This window comes from Akebia trifoliata, chromosome 6 (genome assembly GCF_017979445.1).
Source record: "Akebia trifoliata isolate Shusen 1 chromosome 6, ASM1797944v1, whole genome shotgun sequence".
NCBI lineage: Eukaryota > Viridiplantae > Streptophyta > Magnoliopsida > Ranunculales > Lardizabalaceae > Akebia > Akebia trifoliata.
Genome location: NC_141380.1, coordinates 11422916 through 11448602, shown reverse-complemented (window position 1 = coordinate 11448602; position 25687 = coordinate 11422916). Strand labels below are relative to the sequence as shown.

General features: G+C 32.1%; 1 long non-coding RNA gene across 4 annotated transcripts; it reads left to right on the top strand.

Annotated features, from left to right (window-relative positions):
- The first annotated feature begins 900 nt into the window (after positions 1-900).
- LOC147400214 (uncharacterized) lies at positions 901-5066 on the top strand. 4 transcript variants are annotated; one of them, XR_015179234.1, is made up of 7 exons: positions 901-1176; positions 2715-2812; positions 2911-3004; positions 3474-3540; positions 3673-3767; positions 3947-3971; positions 4080-5066. It is a non-coding gene; the product is annotated as an uncharacterized LOC147400214 (long non-coding RNA). The 4 variants fall into 4 exon arrangements; XR_015179232.1 differs by having other exon boundaries at positions 3891-3971; XR_015179233.1 differs by lacking the exon at positions 3474-3540 and having other exon boundaries at positions 3891-3971.
- The last annotated feature ends 20621 nt before the right edge of the window (positions 5067-25687 follow it).

Here is a 25687-nt window from a genome sequence, read left to right as displayed (position 1 = left end):
GTTAATTGGGGATTTGTGTTGTCTGTATTTGAGGAGTTACTTGGGTCTGGTATGACATATTTGTTTGGTGCTGGATCTTCATTTGTGAGATGTCCCACTAATTCTTGGCTTTCAGCAAGAGCTAATGCTTGCTCACGCCACAAGGGGTAGTTATTTGGAGTGAGACTTAGAGTGATGAAGTTGCCAACATTGAGAGATAGTGTAGCCATGATGAGCGGAAGAAAGAGCTGTGGTTTGTTGCCTAAGGTTCACTACTGCTCTGATACCAAGAGAAAAAAAGATAAAAACCAGAGGAGGAAGAAGAAAGCTTAAATTGATAAGTCTCTTATTCAATTATTTTGCCATATCACATTAGGCATTACAGGAGGAGTATTTAAACAAGTAATACAATGAAGTAATCCCATAAAATCTGCTACAAAAGATCCTCAGATTTGTAATTGGCATTATTCACCAAAAATTCTGCTATTTTGATTTGGTCTTTGGATAGGATTTTCCATATTAGCTGAAACTGATAAATCTTCATATTGATATGAGTTTTCCTGATTTTTAGGACTTGTTGGATCATCATTTTGGTTTAAAATTATTGCCATTAAAGCTCCAATACCCCTCAACATCTCTCCATCGATTTTGGCAATATTGTGAGAGTCTTCCCTCTTTTTTCTCCACGAATCTTGTGCTTCCTTTTCGGTAATATTGTGAGAGTCTTCCCCCTTTTTCCTCCAAGAATCTTGTGCTTCCTTATTGCTCCATTGACTGAGTTGTGGTTGATTGAGTTGTGTTTCGTTATTACTCCATTGACTGAGTTGTGGTTTGTTGCTAATAACTATGTCAGGTAGTTAAGTGGACAGTAGTTCACTTGTATTTTAGGTATAAATATAAAGCATCCTAACTACTATCATCATCAAAGCCTTGTCCCTAAAAATTCGAGGTTAGGTGAATGAATGAACTATGATCTAAGGTTCAATTCTGTTATTTTCTATTATTGCAAGTGTGTTTAAGAAAAACAAGTGAACGAGTACGGACTTGGTTGGTGTAACAATTATATATATGATTTTAATGTGGTTTTAGAGGGTTGTGATTTGAATGTGGATTCCAGAAGCTGGAGAAGGTTAAGGATTCAAATCGGCAAAGTCGACAATTGGAAGAACTTACGGAAAAGATGCGTGAGTGTAAGAGGTAAATGATCCATCTATGTCTCTCTCTTTATTCTCTAGTTAGTTGTTACTAACTCTCTTCTTTGACGTTTCTATGCCTAATAGAAACATGCATCTAGGGTGCTTAAAATATGTGATTAGGGAACATTGTGTTGATAAACAAACATGTGCATATCACATTGATTGGGATTTGTTGGTATGGAAAGAAGTGAAAATTTTGGATGAATATGAGTATTTATTTGGTTTGGCACCAATGGGGACACAGAGGTGACACATATGACATGGTGGAGTGCATGTAACTGTAAATGCTTTTTACTTGCATCTTGCGGAAAAGTATCTACGGTTATGTGCACGCCACGATGTCATTGTGTCACCTCTGTGTCTCTCTTCGTGTCATCCCAGCACGACTCACAGGGAAATGCTGAAGTAAAATTGAAATTGACATCATTTGGGACATTGTTGATGTGGATGTGTCTATAGAAAGATAAGATTTTGATCATTATGCTATAGTTTTTGAACTTGTTATTAACAAAGAATGGTTATCAAGTTTTTTTTTTTTTGAGAAGTAATGGTTATCAAGTTTATTTTACTAGGATTTTGATGTAGATGCCAGATTAACACCCCCCTCTTAAGTTCTTCCTAGGACTTCGAAAATGATTGCCCTTTTCTTGTTTCTTGCCCTGGAATATTAACTAGCTTGCCTGAATCTAAAATCGTGGATGAGTGAAATCCATTCTGATCAGTTTACTTCAGCAAGACAAGTACAATCGGTCTCAATGGTAGTTAGAGTCTCTCTCTCTTCATGAACCTTGACATCCAATAATTCTTTGGTATCAACTTTTGGTAGCATCTCTTTAATCCTTCTCAACTCAGCCTCTATTTCATCTTCTTTCTTAATCAAATCGGCTTTTTGCCCCTCAAGCTTGATCTTTTGAGTTTTAAGGGCCTCGAATGCCTGTAGCCTCATATGAGCTAGTCGAAGATCCCTATCTTTTGCTAATAAAATTGACATAATCTTCTCACGTTGTGTTTAAAGATACTCGTCGACTTGAAGTATAAAATACTCACCTGCATCGATAAAAGTGGTTAGATCAATCTTTAATATATATATATATATAAAGGGTAGGTAGCAAGCATTGACATGTTATGAGATTGACATTGTCTCAAATAAGAAAAATTAACTCTAAGGGCTAAAGTGTTTCTTGTACAAGGTGTAAAAGCAATGTGGAAAGGCCATTTTTTTTTTGGGGGGGGGGGGGGGGGGGGGGGGGGGGGGGGGGGCTTGAACAGGTTAAAGTGTTGCTAGACCACAACCAGGAAGAAAATACTCGTTGCAGGTGCTGGTATCTCTATTGGTAACTAACTACAGTCAAAACCAACCAATCCCATCACTAATAGACAACCTCTAACCAGTGGCTGCCAATAAGAAGCCTCTTAGATGTTCACAAGAATGAAATTCGAGGAATTGTTTTTATTGATGATTTTGATATGCTCCTTTACTTCTTAAAACATACTGAAGAATAGGATTCTCCTATTTAATCGTAGCATTGTTTAAACCAGGGTGCAAAAGTGGTGGTGAGATGGAGTCTGCACAAGCAAAGAATGAAGCATTAAGAGAAGCAGGAGCTGTTGTTCCCACATCATTTGAAGCATTTGAGGTCACTGATGTTCCCACATCATAAGAGAACCATGTGTATGTCACCATTGTTATATCCTTGATTGCTAGTGTCAACTAACAAATGTCCTTCTGCTTCAGGTTTGTTGCATCAGCTCGCCAATTGGCAAAGGCGTTGGAGGTGCCATTAGTAAATGATTTAGGTTATACAAAGAGATACGTACGGTGCCTTCAGGTATTGTGGCTTGTGCCATTAATATCAATATAATCTTTTTCTTGATTTCAAGTTTTGTATGTGAATTCTAAGGAAACATCTTGAATCCAGTTAATCTTCTGCTTCTAACAATTTCAGAATGATATGTTGTTAGGGCCCACTTTAAATTGTGAAAAGGACAGCTAACATTTGATCCAACAAATTTGCTCCTGAATTTTTTAAAATTATCTAACTGATACTTTTTTCTTGGCCTGTCAAATATCTGTCTGTTGGAGTCAAGTTAAAGATAAAGCGCTTCTTCCATGGCATTGCTACCTTGATGTATTTGTTCTATGTAATGCATTTTGCTTTCTATCTTCTCCACACTCATGTTAGATAAGTAACTTATACTTCCTTTCCCTATGGAGTATCTAACCTCTGAAAAAACCCCACTTTATTTTACTCTTCACATGAACAAAATAAATATGGAATTACTTATTTATTGGTGCAGACTTATATTATACCAATGTCTGTAAGAGCGATGGCTTGAATCAGTCTAATCATCAACTTACAAATGGGTACTTTATCATATCTGGTTTTCTCTGTTAAGTTTCCTATTGGATCAGTCATGGAGGATCACTGGCTTCTCATAACTTCTCTTTAAGTCTTTCACTAGATTTTAGTTCATATTTTTGTGGATTGCAAAACAGATATTCAAGCAGTCTTGAAAACAAGCGAGGTGATCTCCTTGATGGGCCTAGTGGTGGAGAGGGATTTGCTGAAGACAATGTTTTACTGGCTTCATGTAAGCATATGATCTTCTGATTAGGTGCTTTTTCAATTTTTTTTTTTTTTTTTATTCTTTGTCTACCATGGTGAGTGAAATTGCTAATATATGTGTCATCAAATACTTTTCTACCCATCTTAGTCTAAAAGTAGATGAACTTAAATACTGTTGATCTCCTCTGCGGGCCTGTGTTGCAGGTTGTTGGAAATGAGTGTAATTCAGGTTTGTTATCACAATGTGACTATATGTTTAACTTCTGAGGTTCATTTTGCTATTGTGGCTTCCATAGATGGGTTAGTTGATATCATGAGTGATCACTTATGTTTTCAGTTTCTTCGGAGGTCTTCAGTTGGGAAAGTGGTGCAAACTATCAACTCGGTACTGGGAATGCGCACATACAGAAGTTACCATGCTAAGTTGATGCGCTTCAAGGTTCTTATAGTAGGGTGGTTCCTGCTGCAAAGTTATTTGTTAGTTTAATTATTGTCAGTTATTTGTAGCTTCGACAGAATTTTTGATCTTAACAAAGAGGATCTTCATTTTGGGTTATTTAATTTAATTTGGAGCTTGTTTTATGATTTTTCTTTTGTTTTTTCTTTTTCTGATTTTTTTATTATATTATTTCGTTCATTGTGATTGGTGAATTAGAGGACCGTGCTATTATTTGTTAAACCTCTAAATTTGACGGTCATACTCTATGGATTTTTTTTTTTTTTTTTTTAAAGTCCATTCTCCAATAATTTGATAGTCCAGGGCCGTCAAAAAAAAAAATTCTACAAGAGAATATTTGACGGGCATATTTGACAGGAGGATCCGTCAAATTTATCAAAATTTGACGAGCTAAGACCGTCAAATATGAGCCTTTTTCACATAGTGAATTCTAATTTATAGCCTTTAGAATTTGGTCTCATCATTTAGCTATAGGGATCCTTTTTTGTGGTCAACAATATAATTATGTGTCTCATTTCCTTGGAGACTAATGCAATCCTTTCCCATGTAGGGGTTGCATAACCCAACATTGATAACCTTCTTGTTCCTAAGATCTAGCTATTGTGATTCTTTTTTCTTTTTTCAAGGTTAGTTGCTAGTGAATTTGCGGAGACATATATGTATTACAATTTACAGCTAATTTGCGTTATCATGTCAATTCTACTTGAAGATATTGCATATCGCGGTAGTATATGTTTCATCATTTTGCCATGGCACGATAAATTGCATGCTACATAATCCAAGTAAAGGAATACTTATGTCCAAGTTTAATCCACATGTATCCGGGGCCTAGTTTTGGGCTAGAATAGCCAAAATCCAAGTGTAATTTCAATTCCTAAAAATCTTCCATATAGGATAAGTAATTAAGTTACTTAGATGTCATTGGCCAAAATGGAGACCTTCTCAATTTCTTAAAAATCAGTAAAAATCAAGGAGTCTAAATTGTTGGGAGAATCTTCAATATAAATCCCTCTCTGAGTTTTTAAAAATAGATTTCTTATCTTGGAAAGAGAGAAACAAATTTGGAGAAATTTGATACTAATAAAATATTAAAATTGGTTTTATATAGGGAAATGATTTGAATTCTAGATCAGTCCCAATGCAATTAATAAAACTTTAAAATGGTAAGGTCAATCATGATAAGGGAGTTAAAGGAAAATGTCAAATGTAGAAAGGACAAGAACATCATTGCACTATTCGATTGGACCAATTGACCTCAATAACTATTATATTGTGAAACACATGCGATTTTAATTCTACTAATATGAGCAATATTTTCATACACCGAGGCATGGGGAAAGGCATATACCTTAAGCTTTGCACCTGTACCATGAGTAAAATACATATATGCCTCTTCAAAATAAACACATATGTCAAGGAGTGGGACCAAAAAAAACCCACCACACATGGTATTTCTACTAAGGTCTAATAGTGTTAGATTTTGTGTCCAACACTATCGATCATTACAAATATATTTTTAAAATATTGTACAACAAGTAGGGACGTCAACGGATGCTTGACGGTTCGAATACAACAATATCCGAATCCGAAATTTTTATCTGATATTCGAATTCAAATTCGAATCTAATGGATGTTCTGAAACTCTATCCGAATTCGAATTCGATTATTCTATCGGATATCGGATAATATCTTATTAGAATTCGAATAGTTTGTATATTAAAAAAAGAACACAATTTTTCCTTATCTAACTGATTTTTCATTATTTGAAAAAACCTATTATATATTATACTAGTATATAATAAATAAATAAAATAAAATAATATATATTATATTATTTATATTTAAAAAAATCAAATAAAATAATATATATTATTTCGAATCGGATTCGAAATGTTAATATATGAATTCATATCTAATAAGGATTCCAATATATAAAACTATCAAAATTCAAATCTGATATCCGAAATTTTCGGATAATATCTAATTTTCAAATTCAAATTTTCGACTATCCATTGACACCCCTAACGACAAGGATATTTCTATTGAAAGTTTGATGATGTTGAATATTTTATTTTCAAAAAAATTTAGACTCTATAATGTTCTTTTTAATTATAATTTTTTTTGGAAAATGCTGAACTGACTTCGCCAAATAAAGTGTCGATGTGGCAGTTTCTCCAAAAATCTAGGAGTGGACATTGGATCAGGCCAAACCAAGCATCAAACCGAACCAAAATATTTTGGATTGGTTCGGTTTTCCACTTCATCGATTCTGTTCTAGTTCAGAAATTTTAAAAATCAATTGATTTGATTAAGGGGTATTCTAAAAATGAACCAAACCAAGAACCGTACCAAAATAATTAAATATAAATATAATATACTATAATGTATATTTATATATATTATTAATAAATAAAATTAGATATATATTTTTTTACTTTATTCCTCTCTTCGTTTTCGTGTGAGATTCATTTTGTCTCTTCTTTCCCAACTTGCAATGCCAAGCAACAAACCCTAGCCATTGTCACCCTTGAACGACTCGACCCTTTTTGTTGCCACCTTTCTGAAAATATGTAAAGGTAATCTCTCTCTATTTTTCTTTTATCTCATAATCTCTAAACGATTTGATCCTATGAAGGGTCCTTGCGTTGGGCTCAACTTGTGGCATCCAAAAATATGATCCAATGCTTCAATGTTGTATAGGAGAAATTTCTACCAATTTTGACAAAAAAAAATCCCCCAAAAATATTTAATTTTCACCATAGAGTTTTTTGAATTTCGGTCGAGGGACTTGGTGTTGGATATGATTTTTTTGAAAATTGGTGCATTGATATCTATGTTCAGGCGAACCGAATGAAACTGAACTAAGGTTTTTTTGGGTTGGTTCGATTCTAGAGGTAGTTGGTTCAGTTCTGGTTCTGAATTTGTAGAATCGATCATCTTCGGTTCGGTTCCAATTTTCCCCCCAACCCGAACCAAACCGAATTGTGTGCACCCCTATCCAAAACCATGGATTTTTCACATTGTATCTTGAGGAAAAAAAATATATGGTACTTGGGACATTGCCACGTCAACACAATGTGGAGCACAATTAGTTTAGAACGACTCTATTTTTATGTCCACCCTAATCAAGTAGGAGAGAGTTATTTTATTTTTGAACGACGGTTTGATGTTCCAAGAGATAGCTCACATGGTAACAGTATACAAGGGGGTGACTCAAATAGGACTAGATTCAATGGATCTAATCTAGTGTACCATCCAAAGTAATACTTGCTTAGGAGGTATGTAAGAAGTTCGTTGAAGCTTAATTGATCTACAATGTGGAAACAAGAAGTAGTGGTTAAGATTTAGCATTTTAAGAAAAATATTTAATTTTATGTAATTTTTTACACTGGATCATTAAATAAGATAGTTGGGGAATAATGATGGTTAATTGTGCTTTTTTCTAGGGTATCCTAATCCCATTGAAGCATAAAAAAGAATTTTCTATAAGGGCATGGTTGATGTCCAAATCAAAATTTGTATATTTCTTCTTGAAATTTTCGCTTACTTGAGTTTGTGGATTCAACCTATTATAAGGTTATGATCCATGATTCAAACGATTTTGATTTTTCATATATCTTTCAAACAAATTCAAATTGCATATGTTATAGTCACAAAATGCAATTCCGATAAAATATTATAATTAAATCTTTAAAATATGAGTGCTGATTTTGTAACTTAACCTGACAGGGTAACTCAAAACTCACTGACATGGCAGTTTCAAGAATCGTAGATTTTTTCTCATGGGATACACAACTGCACATGTTTTATGTTGATGTGCAGTTGTTTATCTAGAGGGAAAAATCTATGGTCTTGCAGGGTACATGTCAGTTGAGTTTTTGAGTCATCTGTTAGGTTGAGTTACAAAATCATTACCCAAAGCGAATAGGTGGTATTATTTTTCATCCCTATATATAGATATATTTTATTCTTTGAAAAATTAAAATTTTTTAAATTAATTTATTAATTATTAATGTGTCCGAATTCTCGAAAGCAAACACATGTTTCTCTTCTGCAAGTGAGTCCGACTAGCCTTACGAACATAAATTTGTTATATAAAGTTAAATTGCCTACAACACACACATCTAAGTGAGTCTGACTATCCTTACTAACTCAGTAAGATTTAAAGTCTTACTAATGGTGGTTGAGCTCACCTTGTGGCGTCAAAAAACATAATCCAATGCCACAGGGTTGAAGAGGACAAAATTCTTTGAACAAAAATATTTTCAAAAAAATGTTATTTTTCACCATTGAATTTAATTTTAAATTTAGGAGTTCCGTAACCGTCTTTTTTCAAAACCTTGGATAAAGTCAAAAATATAATTTGACCTTTTTTTTTTAAATTTAAATTTTTCCATGAAATCTAGAGGGCAGTGGCATTAGATTGCCAATGTGGTAATCAAGGACCCTTAGTAAGAGAGAAAAGTGTTTTCATTAGAAGTCAGTTAATAGAACTTTGAACCAGGCTAGTCTTACTTAGTAGGATTTCATGTATTACTAAGGGTTGTTGGGCGCACATCTATTATCACATTGGACATTCAACATTGTCCTTCTATATTTCATGGAAAAACTTATATTATTAATATTTTTTTAAATATCTTTTTTGAGGTTGATTCAAGGTGTTGAAAATGGACGGTTATGAACTCCCATTATCAAGAATTTCAACTTTAATTGTCAAATATGTGAAAAAATATCTAAGAAATTTCAAAGCAATTGTTGTAATAAAAATATAACAAATATGTCACCCTACTAAATCTCTAAACTTAAATTGATGAGATATTTTTAATCCCAATATCACATATCAACATGATGTCATGTCCAAGTAAAATATACTAAAGATCAATTATCATTAAGAAATTTAAACTTCTCGAATATGTATGTTCATGCTATAATATCAAATTAAAATGCGTCAATGATTTATTTAATATAGGGTCGTATTTAGTTTGCGTGAGTTTTATATATACTATAGATCATAAATATCAAACACGCATATTCATGGCTAGCAATACTACTGCATGCAATCGATAGATTAATTTATTAATATTTTTTAATAATAAAAATTAACATCCCACATGGAAAAATTAAGATTCAAGACTAAAACTCTCTCCAACTACTATAAAACATGTAATTTTAAATAATAATAATAAAATTGGTCTTAAGAAATAATAAATATATTTACAAATTAGATAAAAAGATACGATCAGGTAACTTCAAATTTTTTACATGACATGCAAGTTAATATTTTTTAAAAAAGTATAGGAAAAATAATCAGTTTCACTATCTCGTTCTTATAGAATAAGAACAGTATCTATGTGACACCTTTTGGTAGGAATTTAAAACACACTGTGTCCTAATCAAATTGTTTTATACATGACACATGGTCTAATGTGCTTAATCTCCAATCAAAAAGTGTCACATAGAGATCATATCTAGCTTTAGGAATGGGACACCATTTTAGATCATGACTCAAGAAGAAAAAATTGAAAAAGAAAAAGTGTACTGGTTGGAGCCTTTCCTACACCATCATATTACTAATTTTTTTGTTTTCAATTTTTGAAATTGGTCGTATAAGACACATATAAAAATAGCAAACTACCATTTTATTCTTTCTTTTTAGTTATTGTACACCACCAACGCCTATTGAGCATAAAATCCCAAGCCCACATTTTCTTTTTTCCTTCCTCCTCCTTTCTTTATTACTCGTCTTTTTTTTTCTTCATATTTATCTCTTTTCAAGTTTTGTGAGAGGTTGAATCAATGGACATTAATTTTTTTGTTCAAGTTATTTCATTTCTTTGAAATTTCTTTTTTACGTTTTTACATTTAATCAACAAGGAAGATGGAAAAATCACTATTAAAACCTTAAAACGATGCTTTTGAATTGAAGTCATCGAATATTTTTTAATAGTTATGTTGAATAGGTTCAAATTGAAGATGTTTTAGCACATCTGGTAGGTACCTACCGAATATTTGAAATAACCCAACGCTTTTTCACTGAATAGTTTAAGGAGTCCGATTGGTAAATTGAGGATTTTTTGAAAAATAAGAGTCGTCACCTAGTTTAGATCTTATATCCATAAATAACTCCAAATGGATCTGGATCAGTCCACGGATAAGAAAAATGGATAAGGGATCAAATTACAGGTCTTGAAAGGTGTTGGACATCGAATCTGTTCGATCGAGATGATTGGTCCTTCCTACAATTCAAAACTACCCTATAGTCAACATACAAAAACTAAAATCAAACTAGGATCCAATTATCATCAATATATATCGGATTTGCTAAAAGAATCTTGCGGCTAAAATTCTCCAATTATTTATCAAATTTTGCACAAAAGGAAAAATTTGTGAAAAAATCCTAATTATATCCATAATCTAAAGTCAATTAACAATCCACATATACAAACATTTTCTAAATCAACAACAATGGAAATTTGTGAAAAATTTTCAAATTAAAATATTAGGAATGCGAAATTTCTAAAATGGTAGTTTGTGAAATTTCTTAATTAGAAGTTTGAAATTTCCTAAATTAGAAATTTATAAATATATGATGAATTTCAAAATTAGAAACAAATTTCCCAAAATAGAAAATTACAAGTATAGGATGAGCTCCCAAGTTATAATGCAAAACATGAATTTTCCAACACAAAAAGTTTCAAAAAATATAAAAAAAATTTAATTAGAAAATCACAAATTTTCATGAACATGAAATTTTTAAATAGGAAAATGCAAACCTTTAAATTGGGAAATTACTAAAATGTGAAATCTCTAAATTAGAAATTTTTGAATATGAGTTTTCCTAAAATAGAAAATTATGAAATTTTCATATTAGAAAGTTCCAAATATGAATTTTTCAAAACAAAAACTTTTGCTCACAAGTTTTTCAAAATAGAAATATGAGTATAAAATTTCAACAATTTGCAAATATGACTTTTCAAGAGTAGAAGTTTAAGAGTATGAAATTTCTAAAATAGAAACTTATGAACATTAATACTTTCTTTTGAAAAGAGGATTTGTAAATATATGATGAATTATCAAATCTGAAAACAACCTTACACACAAAGTTCCCAAATTGGAAAAATCCCATATTAGCATGCTTCCCAAATTAGAAATTGAAAAATTAATGAAAAAAAAAAATTATATATATGGAGGAAAAAAGTAAAGATATTAAAGTACATTAAAGGAGAAAAAGAGGAAAAATAGTAATGTTAGAGGAGTATTATTGAAAACGGAGGTAAAAGAGGAAAGATTGTAAAATTGGAGGGATATTAATTTAATGGGGAAAGGAGTAGAGAAAATACAATAAAGTTGAATGGGTGGCAATAAAGTAGGTTGTGTGGACACCATTCAACTTTAGTTTGAATGAGAAGTTTATCCCCTAAAAATTATAATAGAGTGGGACCGACAGTTGCATTTTATTATATAAACTAGAATTCACCTACGTTATTAGGGTTTAAAGGGGTAAAAATGGAAAAATAATAAAGTTGGAGGGGTATTATTAAAAATCTTTGAGGTTAAGGGGGTTAAAAACAGAAAATAATAAGTTAGAGAGGTATAATTAAGAAAGGGCATAGATATCCTCTTTGGGGTTGAAGGGGTCCAAAAGGAAATATAGTAAAGTTAAATGGGTATTATTGAAAAAAGGTAAAATGTTAAAGATAGTAAAATTAAAGGGATATTATTAAAAAAAATGGAGGGGGATAGGAAGACTAGGGGTGCACATGGTTCGGATTGGTTCGGATTTTGGCAAAATTGGAACCGAACCAAACATGATCGGTTCTACAAATTTAGAACCGAACCAATCCAATTACCCTATAGAACCGAACCAATCCAAACCAACCTTGGTTCGGATTGGTTCGGATCGGTTCTCGGTTCTCATACTTTCAAAATAGAAAAATTAGTATTTTTCTATCAAAAGAGGAACCCTTTGGTTCAGATCATAATAATGCCTATTTTTAAAATGAAAATGATTTTATGATTAAATTCTGACTGAAATCAGTAGAAATTGAAAATTAGAGGAAGCTCAATGAGACTAAAAAAAATTACAATTTTAAAATTGGTATTTTGGATGGATTAGTGAGGAAACTAATCCATAAATGGTAGATTAACGTATTCAAACCTAGGTTCGTATAGTATATTTCATCTAACAAATACGGCATAAAGATTCTCGTAAAAAAATAATGAATCAAACTCTTTGAAAAAAAATTTCCATAAATGGGTTGATTCATTTGAGAGTTGAGAAAGAGATTTGTGTACATTTTTTATGAGTTTTTATTATAATCAAACTCTTTGAAAAAGTTTTTCCATAAATGAGTTGATTCATTTGAGAGTTGAGAGAGATTTGTGTACATTTTTTATGAGTTTTTGTTAGAAAAAAATAGAGGAGATAAAGATGAAGACTTTGATGAGTTACCTCTACATAACATGTATATATATATATATTATAATAGATATTTCGGATTAGTTCGGTTCTCGGATTGGTTCGGTTCTATTATACCTCTAATCCGGAACCGAACCAAATCAATCGGATTTTTTAATATACAATCCGTACCCAAACAAAACCATGCTCAATCCGAACCAATCCAATCCAAAAGGCTTCAGATTGGTTCGGTTCTCGGATTTACCCAATCCAATGTGCACCCCTAAGGAAGACAATAAAAGTGAATAGGAAATGAAATAAAGTGGGTAGTGTGCACCCCACTCCACTATAGCGAAGTCGGACCCATAGTTTTTTATACCCCCTCCCAGATAAATATGATATCTTGAATTATAGTTTGTGATTGGAAAACCTGGTTGTTCATTCAACTTAAGGAAAAAAACTATCAAAAATAAAAGCCAACATCCAAAATTACATTAAAAAAGTACTAGATCTATTGATTATTTGATAAAATAGATCAGTGAGCAAAAACCAGTGCTTATATATTTTTATTCAAATAATATTGTTAGAGATTAATCATTGATCAATGATGATTTGGAAAAATAGACCAACAATAAGAAACTAATCAATGTTAGAAACGTTCGTTGAGGTCAAAACTTAAAAAAGGGGTTAAAAACGTTCTGCAATAAAAAGTGGTGAACTCAACATTGTAAATGTGGTCCGAATTTTATTTTTTTTGTCATTTTTCATTTTGTGACCTCTACACTAGATAGATCTTCTTGAAATACCCAAAATACATATATTGTAGTTGCGAAACGAACACTAGAATCAAAAGTAATGACAAATATTTAAAAAATTTAGAGTACCGACTTTGTTATCCATTTATGTTTGTCATAAATCACCGAAATAAATAAATAAATAAATATATATATATATATATATATATATATATATATATATCATTCTTTATTTGTCTCCACGATAAGATAAAATCGTCTGAAATGATTGCACTCAACATTGAAAAATCTATGTATGCGAAGAAAAAGTAGAAGAGAAGAAAATAGTAGTTTGGATACTCCAACAATATTACAAGATCATATGAAGTTGAGAGACCATTTAGATACAAAAAGTTTATTAAATGGACAAACAACACAACAGTTAGGGTCTATTTAGAAAGAAACCCCTCCCATAGGATCTATTAAGTAATTTCCTCTTAAATTAAAATTTTTTTACTACAACAAAACGAGATAAGTCATTTGACTTGTCAACTTTGTATGGGTAGAAACTAGATGAAATACAAGAATACCAGATATTAAAACCGCTTTACCCTTACCCATAGAATTAGTTCCACTAAAAAGGAAACTTAATAATGTTCTTGTCGGGTTCAATGTATATTAAAAGCAAAAATAGAAAGATTATTACTAAAAAAGATTAGCCAATTTGCAAAATCTTGAAAAGATCTTTCCTAAGATCTTAATTAGTTGAAAACTTAAGGCATCTAACACCAATAAGATGGTACGGATTGAGCAAAAAAATTATTATTGGAAAAACTAGCTACATGGGTTTGCTCCCTCTTGTGGTTGAAAAACTTATATGGAATAAGAAAAATATTGTGAAATTTCTAACTTCATAATTAATTGGACGCTTGTTATGTCCAATACGGTTGTATAACATAACTATCCAAATCTTTTGTAATAAAGTGATCTTTATTTCTTCTAAGAAAATTGTTATTGCCTAACCAACTTTTATCAATGCCACACCAATTCCTATGTAAATGTAAATCACCAAAGAATCACATGCAGTTGGTGGTTTTAGTAAAAGTTGGTGTGGAAATAGTAACATTGTTCTTCTATACTTTAACAAATTTCTTCTATATAAACCTCACCCCACTCATCTCTGAGGGTTCTCTTTCATCTCTGTCCGTGAGATGTTGTTTCTTGCTCATGATGTCTTTATATTTGTCAATGTTGACTCGATCGTTGTTCTTGGCATTTCAATTAATTCTGGCAAAGGCAAAAGCCTAAAGTCTACGACTTCAATGGATCCTGGTGGAAGGGTATAATCTCTTCCTCCCTTTCATGTATTTTAAAGATTATTTCATTCTTTAGATTTACGGCGTGTTTGATTGCAGAGAAAATATTAGTTTGCAAATCATTTGCCATGCAAATGATTTGTCAAAGAAACCCTTTTCTACTATTGGGGAACAACATGGAAAATTATTTTTGTCTACCATATAGTATAATCTTCTGTATGTCAGGCTGTCCATGTTGACATCCTTCAGCCACATCCTTACGAGATGACCAAGATGGTGTGGTAACCCCGATAGGAATTTCTCCTTCTAGAAAGCTTTATTACTCTCTGTTACCTGATATACTCGTTCTAGGCTTAATCCACATGTATTCGAGGCCTAATTTTGGGTTGGATTGACCGAAGACATTTCTCTATTGAAACCATGGGTTAAACCCGCATTTGAAAGCAATTGTCTTCTTCCTAAACATCCAAACCAATATGGAAGCTCCAAGTGTAATTTTAATTTCTAAGTAAAATAGAGGCTACTTAGATGTCATTAGCAAAAATGATAGCTCTAAAAGAGAATATACTAAGGAGACCTTCTCAACTTTTTCAAAAATAAGTAAATATCAAAGAGCCAAAATTGTGGGAGAATCTTCAATATTTGTGCCCTTCGAGTTTCTAAACATAGATTTCTTATCTTGGAAACAGAAAAATAATTTAGAGAAATTCCATACGAATCGAATGTGAAGGTTGGTCTCATAAGGGAAATGGTATGAACTCAAAATTGAATTCTAAATGAGTCCTAATGCAATTAATAAAACTCTAAAAGGATATAATGCCAACCATGATAATGAAGTTTAAGAAGAATGTTAGATGTAGAAAGAACAAAAACTTTTTCACATATGCAATTTTAATTATATTGTTTGTGAGTAATGTTTTCACACATTAGGGCATGAGAAAAGGCACTCGTTTGCCAACGCTCTAAGCCTTACCTTATGAAATTTTAAATAAATAACATGACACATAATTAATCAATATTAAAAGTTCCTACGATAAATATTTACTTCATATTATTGCAAAAAATAGAAAAACTACGATTTTTCAACAATTTCATCTGCATAATACTAAACTATAAAATAACATATACAAATCAAATAAATTCAACAACTTTCTATGTATATATTACTATTTTGTCTTATTTCCAGATGCTCATGTTGAGTGTTGTATTATCCGCCTCCGCTCTCAGTTGTCACGTGCTCATATATCGTGTACTCTAGTTCAACTCATGACCCTCTTATATTCATAGTTATGCCTTCCCCATCAGATCGGTCTTTTGGGGTAAATGATTTTCAACATCTCCAATTATAAGCAAATAAAAATAAAGAAAATAAGACAAAAAGAAGAGGCAAACTAAAAATATTAGATATACAATTAAGAAACATAAATTAACATGTGAGACATATGCCTCTTTCACGCTTCATTGTTGAAAGTAAGTGCAGTCTGATGGAATAATTAATTGTTTATACCAATGATCTTATCTTGAGGTGATGAAAATTTGGGCCTATAATTCCTAAATATTAATTTGTTTATCCCTTTTTTTTTGGCTCATAGACTATGTGCCTAGTATTGATAATATGGGCACATCCATGTCTCAGGTATCTAGCATGCAAATTACTTCTGAGATGATGGTCTTCAACTTTGACCTAAGTTATCTAAAAGGCAATTCAAGGTCTTAGACAGTTGCCTAAAACATATTTTTCATTTATCAAGCATTCTGAATGATATGCAAATAGCTCAAAGTATTACTTGTTCAAGATTGTTTATTATTTTTCTTTTTTCTTATTTTTTTATTTTTATGAACTTAGCAGTAAGAGGAAATCTGCACTATTGTATACTTACATCAACAAATTGTGAAGGTTTCCAGAATTTCTACATGTACGCACTTACAATCATGCACGTGTATTTACACATAGTTGCACAGTCACCTAGACCATAGAATTTTTTTTTCCATTTACCCTTTACATGCCTATGTTAGTTGTGGACAAATACTAGAATGTAGTGAGAAAAACCTTGGGTGATGATTTGGTATACCATACGATGGTCTATTTAATGTGACAAACATATTTTTTAGTTCAGGCCAAAAAATAAACAATTACTAATCTTGAATTATGAATCAATTTGTTATTTTTACATAAAAACTGTACGAGGCTTTAATGTATTTCTATATACTAGAAATTATTATTTTTTGTCTTCAATTGTGTAGTTAGTCTAATTAATAATGAATTTGACAACCTTTCATGTGACAATGTATGCCTCCAAATTCCCAATAATAACCCAATATTGAGACCTCTTAGGTATGCAATAATGATTATGTTACTATGTTTTTTTAAAACAATTATTATTCCTTATATTGATCAAATTATCGAACAAAAATAAAATTGATGTGCAAAGATCAAATTATCTTAGTGTACATGGTAGGCGACAAATTCCAAGCTAAAAGATAAGTGTGTCGGCTCTGCCAGGGACTTTCCCTAATCCATTCTTTGTTTGACGTGCCCAAAGTGGAGTAACACAGTGTGGCGCCCCACCAAACACTAACACAAATCCCAAGGCCACCTCGAAATTTGGGTATAGCTCTCTCTGTTTATGTTAGTGTTCCACGGAACTCAAAAACCTGATAATCCAAAATATAATAAATCCTGAACACCAGAAAAATGCAAGCACGAGATAACAGCGGAAGACTGAGAATATCTAATACATAAGTATATCAGAGTACGAAAGTTTAACAATATACAAGATTTTTAAAGTACTCTTACTTTAATACAAACCTAACACTCACTCCAAAATCTACATACTTCTTGGACGAAACTGACATCACTAAGGGGTGTAGCCCTAGTGCTCACCAAGCAATAGACTCTGATCGTCGATCTGACCGACCAGATACTCCTCACTTAACGACTATGCGCCTGTGTCGGTAACTGCAAGTGTTAAACTAAAAAAAATAGGAAAGAAAGGGTTAGTAACGTTGGTTACCCAGTAAGTCCACAATCAATTCCTACTAATAACCTCCCCTAAACATGGTCGAGTAAGCATGCTGAACAGTTTAACGTATGCAAAGTTTTACAAGAGAAAATACGATTAACTGGTACATATAACCAGGGATGAGCAGCTAAACAGTTTAAAAGTTTACATCACACCAATCATCGGTACTCACTATACATTTTTCATCTTATACAAATATAGTTGACAACATCGAAATAGTAGACATGCTTTTCAGTTTATACTTCGAAATACAGCAACAGATACAGAGTACAATTGGTGGAGTATTGAAATTAAAGAGTTGGGATTCACGACTGGATCGCTCCTAGTCGGGACATGATATTCCTCAATAACATGGTAGTTCCTGATTTTGTGACTGGTCGCTGTTTACCACGCTTGCGGGACCATTTATCCGGCTCAGGCTGGCCATTTGACGTGACAGTAAGCAATGGGTCTTTTTTCGATATGTCAAAAAGTTCGACTACTACTAGATTGTTAGTGATCACTGACTAATCATCTTCGTCTATGCCTATCAGGCGTGCATGTGATTCCCAAAATAACAATCCACTCATATACGACCACCTTTACAATACACGCTTACTAGTAAAGATAAGAAAGGAATGGACCCGGATTTCAGTTGTGACTCCACTCTCATACACGTCCCATACCACGTATGAGTTTGGTGGTCCCTACCGTACATCCCAGGATAGTACATCCCTCCGGATGATGTAATGCACTATCCCTTCAGGCATTCACAAACCCTTTAACAGCTCACAAAATAGCTACATATATATATATATATATAGATATATATATATATATATATATATATATATTATTTTTCATTTAAAAAACAAAAGAGAAATTAACAGAATAAGGTTGAGAATGGATATCCAGTACCTACCATGCAACTGTGGCCACCCGACCTAAAAAAAAATAATAGTACTCGGAGCCTCTGCGCCAACATAAATTTAAATAAACATACAACCCTTTTATTGATAACCTGGATATCCTTTCACCAACCTATATACAACATACAATGTAAAATGTAGACATCACCCCTCGGGTGTGACTCTGACATTTTACGGATTCATCCATTTTTTCATTCTCTCGATATTCTCACTTTTCGTCTTTTCAAATCAAACCATTCTTTTTCAATCTTTCAAAGTCATTTTTGGTCTTTCCATTGAAAACCATCAAGATTTATTCAAACGAGGTCCCAACAGGTATACGAAGGCAAACTGCCAAAATTAGAAAAATTGATGAAAATTTGGCTAAGTATCGAAAACTCGATTTTTCAAAGTTGTTGAAATTGAAAATATATTTTCATAAATGAAGGTCTTCGAAAACATAAGAAGAGCCATGTAGTTTTGTAACCTAATTCAAAGAAATGGAAAAGATATCACGCGAATACTTAAAACATTCCCGTCGTAATGAAAATTTGTTTATTTTTTTTTTTCGCTTCGTTTGAAGGAGTTACGGGGGGCCATAAATAGTCGTTTTGGCATGTTAAAGCATGAGAAATTCAAAAATAATATCAAAAAAAAATTTCAGGCACTTTTTAGTTTTCACGGTAGCACCGTGCCTGGACCTCGGTGGCTCATGGTAGCACCGTGACTGGAGCTCAGTGGCACCGTCAGAACGTTGGATTTTTGCGAATTTTTCCATTTTTTCTTTATTTTTTCGAATTTTTCACTCGTTTTCGATTCTAATAACCCACCCACGGATCCAATAATTAAATCACGATAAAAGACATCGAATACCTTAGGTCTAGCATGAATTTGAAGTGATTACAACAACATTCTACGATTTTTAAAACACAACATAAGTTTCGAAACAACCCTAAATGCAATTTTTCGAAATATATGGTTGTTAATAAGAATCGAGATTCCCTTACTTGGTTGTGATTGTTAAACACGATAAGCTAGCTTGAAAATCAAGGTTGACGGTCCGGAACTTTGAATTTGGTGGAACTTGAATGCCAAACGAATCGGTTTGGTTGCAAAACCCTCAATGGAGGTGTTTTTCCTCCTTTTACGACGATGGACGATCCTTCTTCTAAATGAGTGAGTCTCTAAATGGGTAGAATCAAAACTCCTTTGTTGATTTTTGGTGAGAACCCAAGAGAACGAAAAGGAAATTGAGGTTGGATGGGGTGAGAACGTGGAACTCGACAACGCCGACGATTTTTCCTTCTTCGTCGAGGTTCAACTCGGACTCGTTTGCAATAGATCTTGATGGGAAGGGTTGAAACCCTAGGTTTGGAAAATGGCTGAGTTGAGTTCTTTAGAAAAGAATGTAGAAGTGAAATGAAATAAAAGAAAGTAAGTTTTCTTTTATAAGAGGGATGAGGGCATTTTTGACATTTTTATTTATTTCTAATTTTGACCAAATCTTAACCATTCGAACTCAAAAAATGACAAATGAATATTCCATTTCGATTAATTTTTCGTTGCGGACCTAATGGTGTTGTCTAATTTTTCTGATTCTCGCTCTAACAAAATTTTACTATTTTGGGTCCCACTTAACATGAAATTCGAGAATGTAATAATTTTTTCATCTGAACTTGAATTCGAACTTACTTATAGGCTAAAGTATATATTTCAACATCTTTAAATCCAATGGCGAAGTCGATTTTCGTTAAAAATGATCAGAACAATATCCGAGTGTTTTACTCTAATTTCCTTCTTTGACATTTTCCTCGACATATCACCCATTGACTTCTTCGAGATACGAGTTGAAATCCAAGGTATTACACACAGAGTGGTTTTCGAATCCAAGGCCATCAAAAGATACAATTCCAATTTTCTGTCTTTGCATAGCACCATGAGGATCCTATCACATCCCCCTTCAGTATTCACAGGTCACATTTTCCTATCCTTCTCTACTTTTAGCTATCTTAATCTATAAATTTTTATTCTGGTTGAACCATCTTTAATGTTTAAACCACAGGCATCAGTTTAATTAAAACATGCATTTGAATTAGTCGATAGTAAAGTTCGTTCATGTCATCTGACCACAATTAAATGTCCTCAAACAATTTTATTAACTTACATGTCATTTTCATATTATGTCATACTATACACGATGGAACAACTCATCATCATGGTCATGGTTATTTTGTAATTTGGGCGGAAATTATTAATTCTACTTGATATAAAAGTTATGCATGAACCTAATGCTCACAATTCCCTCTAAATTTATCTATTGTTGATGCTCTATCTACAATTTGACACCAAGCTAGTTGTTGGGGCGTTTTGACATCGATTTTAATTTCATGCCTATTGGATAGCCTAGGTGAGATGAAACCAAAACCTTTTCCTCGATCTTGCCTCATTAAACCTAGTTTTGTTCTATTTCATACACAATCATATTCATTTACCTTTCTCAAATAGTCCATCCCAACATCCTCACCCTTAGATTTGATGGTCTAGACATTTGACAAAAATTTCTCTTAGTCGGATTGATCTCTGAGTTCGCTGTGATTAGTTGAAAATACTTCTCCAACATGTCATTGACAAGATAGTTCTTCCTCCACCAATGATTGGCTTATTTTAAATTCTTTTCCATCTCTTATGGATAAATAAAGTTTCTTGTAAAATTGCATCTAGAGATGTATGTATTGATTGATGAGTTAAAAAGATTCACGGTACCTTCTCAAAAGATAGCTTACCACCTTGTCACCATTTGTGAAGAGAATTGTAAAGTTCACCTCTTTGTGTCACTTGGTTTGTAAATTTTTTTCATGCTCAATCATCTAGATTTGCTTAACCAAATCTTTGTTCTTCTTAAGTTTTACGATATTATACGCAATATGTAGTGAAAATCAGAAAATGAAACTTATTAAAATTCATTTTTTGCTCAACCTTGATGAAAAGTCAAAGAAGGAAATTTATTTATTTTCATATGTGGTTCAATGTACATTAACAGAAAAAATATTACTGTTATTAAAAGATAATGATTTGACATGTTGTAAAATCTCATCCAAGTCATTTGGATTTTTTATAAGGTGAGAAATAATTGAACGCTAAAGGATCCAACACCAATAAAATAAGGACACGTCACACATGGAAAGAGATTTATTGGTTACCCATGAATCAATTCCATTCTTTGAAAAACTAGGCTGGATATGTATAGTTACTTATGATAATCTTATAGAATTAGTAGTTGTATATTTGTTTTACTTCCAAATTTTATATTGAACTTTTCTCTCTATATATATAATCCCCACCCCCATTATGATAGCATAAACAATTGAACATCATGTGTCAAGTGTCCTATCCATCTTTCCTTTCTTCCTATATTTTACTCATAATCTATTTGTGTGGTCAATGAAGGATCGGGTCGTTGTTCATGACATTTCAATAAATAGATAGAATTCAAGATGGTTGTCATGCGAAGCGGAATTTAGGAATTTTTTAATAAGGAGTGGTGTCACTAGCTTGGGTTGATGAAATCTTACACAAGCTGTTGAGCCGTCTCGTGGGTAGAAGAAAGTAAGAGAGGTCGTGGATTGTTAGATTTTGACCTTAACAAGCTTCCAACGGTGGAAGAAGGTCTTGAATATGCTTCTACTACTCATTCCATACGAATTAAAACGATCAATTTGTCTTGATTCTTGCATATTTCTCTTGCAATTATGTTAGCCGATAAAATCTTTGTTACTAACATTGATTGCTATGTTTCCACGATGTGCAAAAGCAAGTGGTCGATTGGTTTATTCGCTGGTCTTGATTACTGTATTTGTATTTGAGCTATAATTTCTAATATAATGTCAATCTGACAAGTTTGTTAATAATTGGATTTTGATTGGTATTTTTTATCATAGTTTGATTAGATATTTATTGCAAAATATCATATTATTGTTAAAAATCTTGAGATTCAAAGCATCTACCGCAGTCTGGTTAAGATCCATTGAAGTTTCCCAAATTACAACAAAATAAGTCAGGATGCCACCTATTTCAAACATACGATCAGGAGTCACAAACCTCTATCACTACTCATAAAATAGATTACATGATTACAAAAATATTTGGATAGTTATTATATACAACAAGCATCCAACTAGTTATTATCTTGATATCACGAGATACCCCCAAAGTAGTTTCTTTCTCAATAGTTACCACTATGTTATTGGTATTGGATGTCTTAGGCGTCCAACTAGTTATGGCCTAAGGAAAATTATAAAGATTTTTTAAGAGAGTTGCTATTGCCACGCCAACTTTTGCTAATGCCACACCGATTCCTATGTAAATCACCTAAGAATTGTGCATAGTTGGGTGACGTTAGCAAAATTTGGTGTAGCAATATCAACTCTCTTTTTTAAGTTGTCAAATCTATTTTCATTAATAATGTTTCTATTTTTCACTTTTAATATACATTGAACCAAACAATAACATTATTAAGTTTCCTTTTTGGTAGAATTGATTCTATATGTATCATGGTTTAAAAATCCGGTATTTCATTTGATCTCCACTCTCCGCCCATACAAGTTGGTCTGTACTCATCTCGTTTTGTATAAATAAAAGGAAAAATTACTTAATAGTCCCTGACGCTAAATTCTCTTTCAATTTAGTCCTTTATTTTTGCGGGTTATGAAAATAATCCATTTAGTAAATCACTTTTTTCAAAACAGTCCCTAAATCACAATCTATACATTTCTCACGACTAAAATGTCAAAATTACCCTAACCAATCAAACTCACAATTTTTATCTAAAAAAATGGATTTCCAACATCCCGATTGAGTTTTGAAGACTCCATTCTTATGGAAAGGATTTGAGAAGGAAGAAGCCATTTTCAATGGTTTTTTCAAGTATTTTGAAAAATGTATGTAAAAAACTAGAATTTTTTCAATTCTTTTCTACTTCCTTTTTGGATGAAAATTAATCAAGGATGGTTATTTTTGTTTAAAATCATCTATACAAGTCATTATGTCAAGTTTGGAGTCAATGTCAAGTTTGGAGTCAATATTTCCATGTATTTTAGTTGGAAAAACTCGAAAAAAAAAAAAACGATTCGATTTTACAACATCTAGATCGATAATTTTAATTTTTTGTGTTTAAATTTTTATTGTAGAGGTTGACATTAAGAAAAAAAATCATTGACCTCACCAGTTTTAATTAATGTTGAGTTTGCCAATTTTAAAAAAATGTCAACCTCGAGTTGTAAAATTTACCCATTTTCATTTTTTCAACGTTTTCCAACTAAAATACATGGAAAGATCGACTTAAAACTTGACATAATGACTTGTGTAGCTGATTCATGGTTTTTAAACTTGTCCAAGACCAAGACGTATCGCTCAAGTTAACTTGGTATCGGAGCCCAATGAGACCAACTCACAAAGTGTTATGAGACGACTACGTATTGTGAGATAAGCGAATCATCTTGAACGATATTTTCGATTATCTCAGGCAATAGGAACGAGACAGCGCAGTAATGGTTTAACTCGCGAGTTAAACGAGACGTATTGGACGATATTTTGAAAATCTCATCCGAGTTAAAGTCTCAACCTTCAATTCTTCCACTCCCAAATCGATTTTTTTTTATTTTATATTTTTTTGGAATCATTTTTTTATAGGAATTATTTCTGAATTTTTTTTTTTTCAGATTTTTGAAATGGTTAAAAACCATTGTTCAATGTCGAGCGAGACAACTCGAATGAGATGAGACGTATCATCCGAGTCAACTAGATATCGGAGCTGAACGAGACGAGATTTAATATCGAGTTTAAAAACCATCAGTTGATTTCAAACTAAAAAAACTATCCATGATCGATTTTCATCCAAAAATGAAGAAAAATAATTGGAAAACCCTAATTTTTTTACATACATCTTCAAAAATGCTTAAAAAAATAAAAGAAAAACCCTTGAAAATGGCTTCTTCTCCCTTTCAAATTATTTCATTAGAACTGTGTCTCCAAAACATGACTCAGTTGCCAAAAATCTAAACTTCTTGGACAAAAATTTTGAGTTTGAATGGTTTAGGTAATTTTGACATTTCAATCGTGAGAAATTTCTAAAGTGAGGTTGAGCGACTATTTTGAGAAGAGGGATTTACTAAATCGATTATTTTGATAATCCAAAAAACTAAAAAAAAACTAAATAGAAAGAAAAGTTAAAGCTAAAGACTATTAAGTAATTTTTTATAAATCAAATCGTTTAATTTAATTTAAGAGCTTTTCTATCTCCAATCCATGGTTGAGCTCTAAAAAGTTACTTAAAGATAAGTACTACCTTCTAAAGTTACCTAGGGATACATTTTTCTTTGAAATCCATAAGTGTCTAATAAGTCCGGTTGATATATAGAGAACCTAAATCAAGCGTTAAGAGTTAAGACTAATGTTTTCTTTAATTTAAAAATATGTATTAATATATATTTATACATATATCATTTTTACTATAGAATCTTCAAAAATCTCATTTATTAATATTTTAAATTACAAATAAGCCCTTCTTATACATATGCATTTGCACATGCCGCCTTCTAGTTAAAAATAAAAAATAAAAGAATTATTAATAGGGCAACTTATAAAATATTTAAAGCCTAAACTCTAAACCCTAAACTTATAAAATATTTAAAAAAGATTCTTTGAATTTGTATATGATACCTAGGATGCCTGTAACACCCCGAGTTTTTAATTTATATCTCGAGGAAATCTAATTGTGAATTTCGATAAAATTCTAAAAGAAGGACTTATGGTAGAATACTCGAATTTTAGTCCGTTCATTTTTAATGAATATTGACTTCTCCATTAGGTTTAGAATGATCAAAATATATACTTTAGCTTGTAAGAACGTACAAATCCGAGTTCGGATGAGAAAGCTATAAAATTCTCGAATTTTGTGTTGAGTGGGACCCAAAATAGTGAATTTTCGATAGAGGAATAATCAAAAAAATTTAACCACATCATAAGGTCCACAACGAAAAATAATTCGAGATGGAATACTCATATGTCATTTTCCAAGTTCGAATGATCAATATTTTGTTGAAAATAGAAATGAAAGAAAAATACAAAAATGC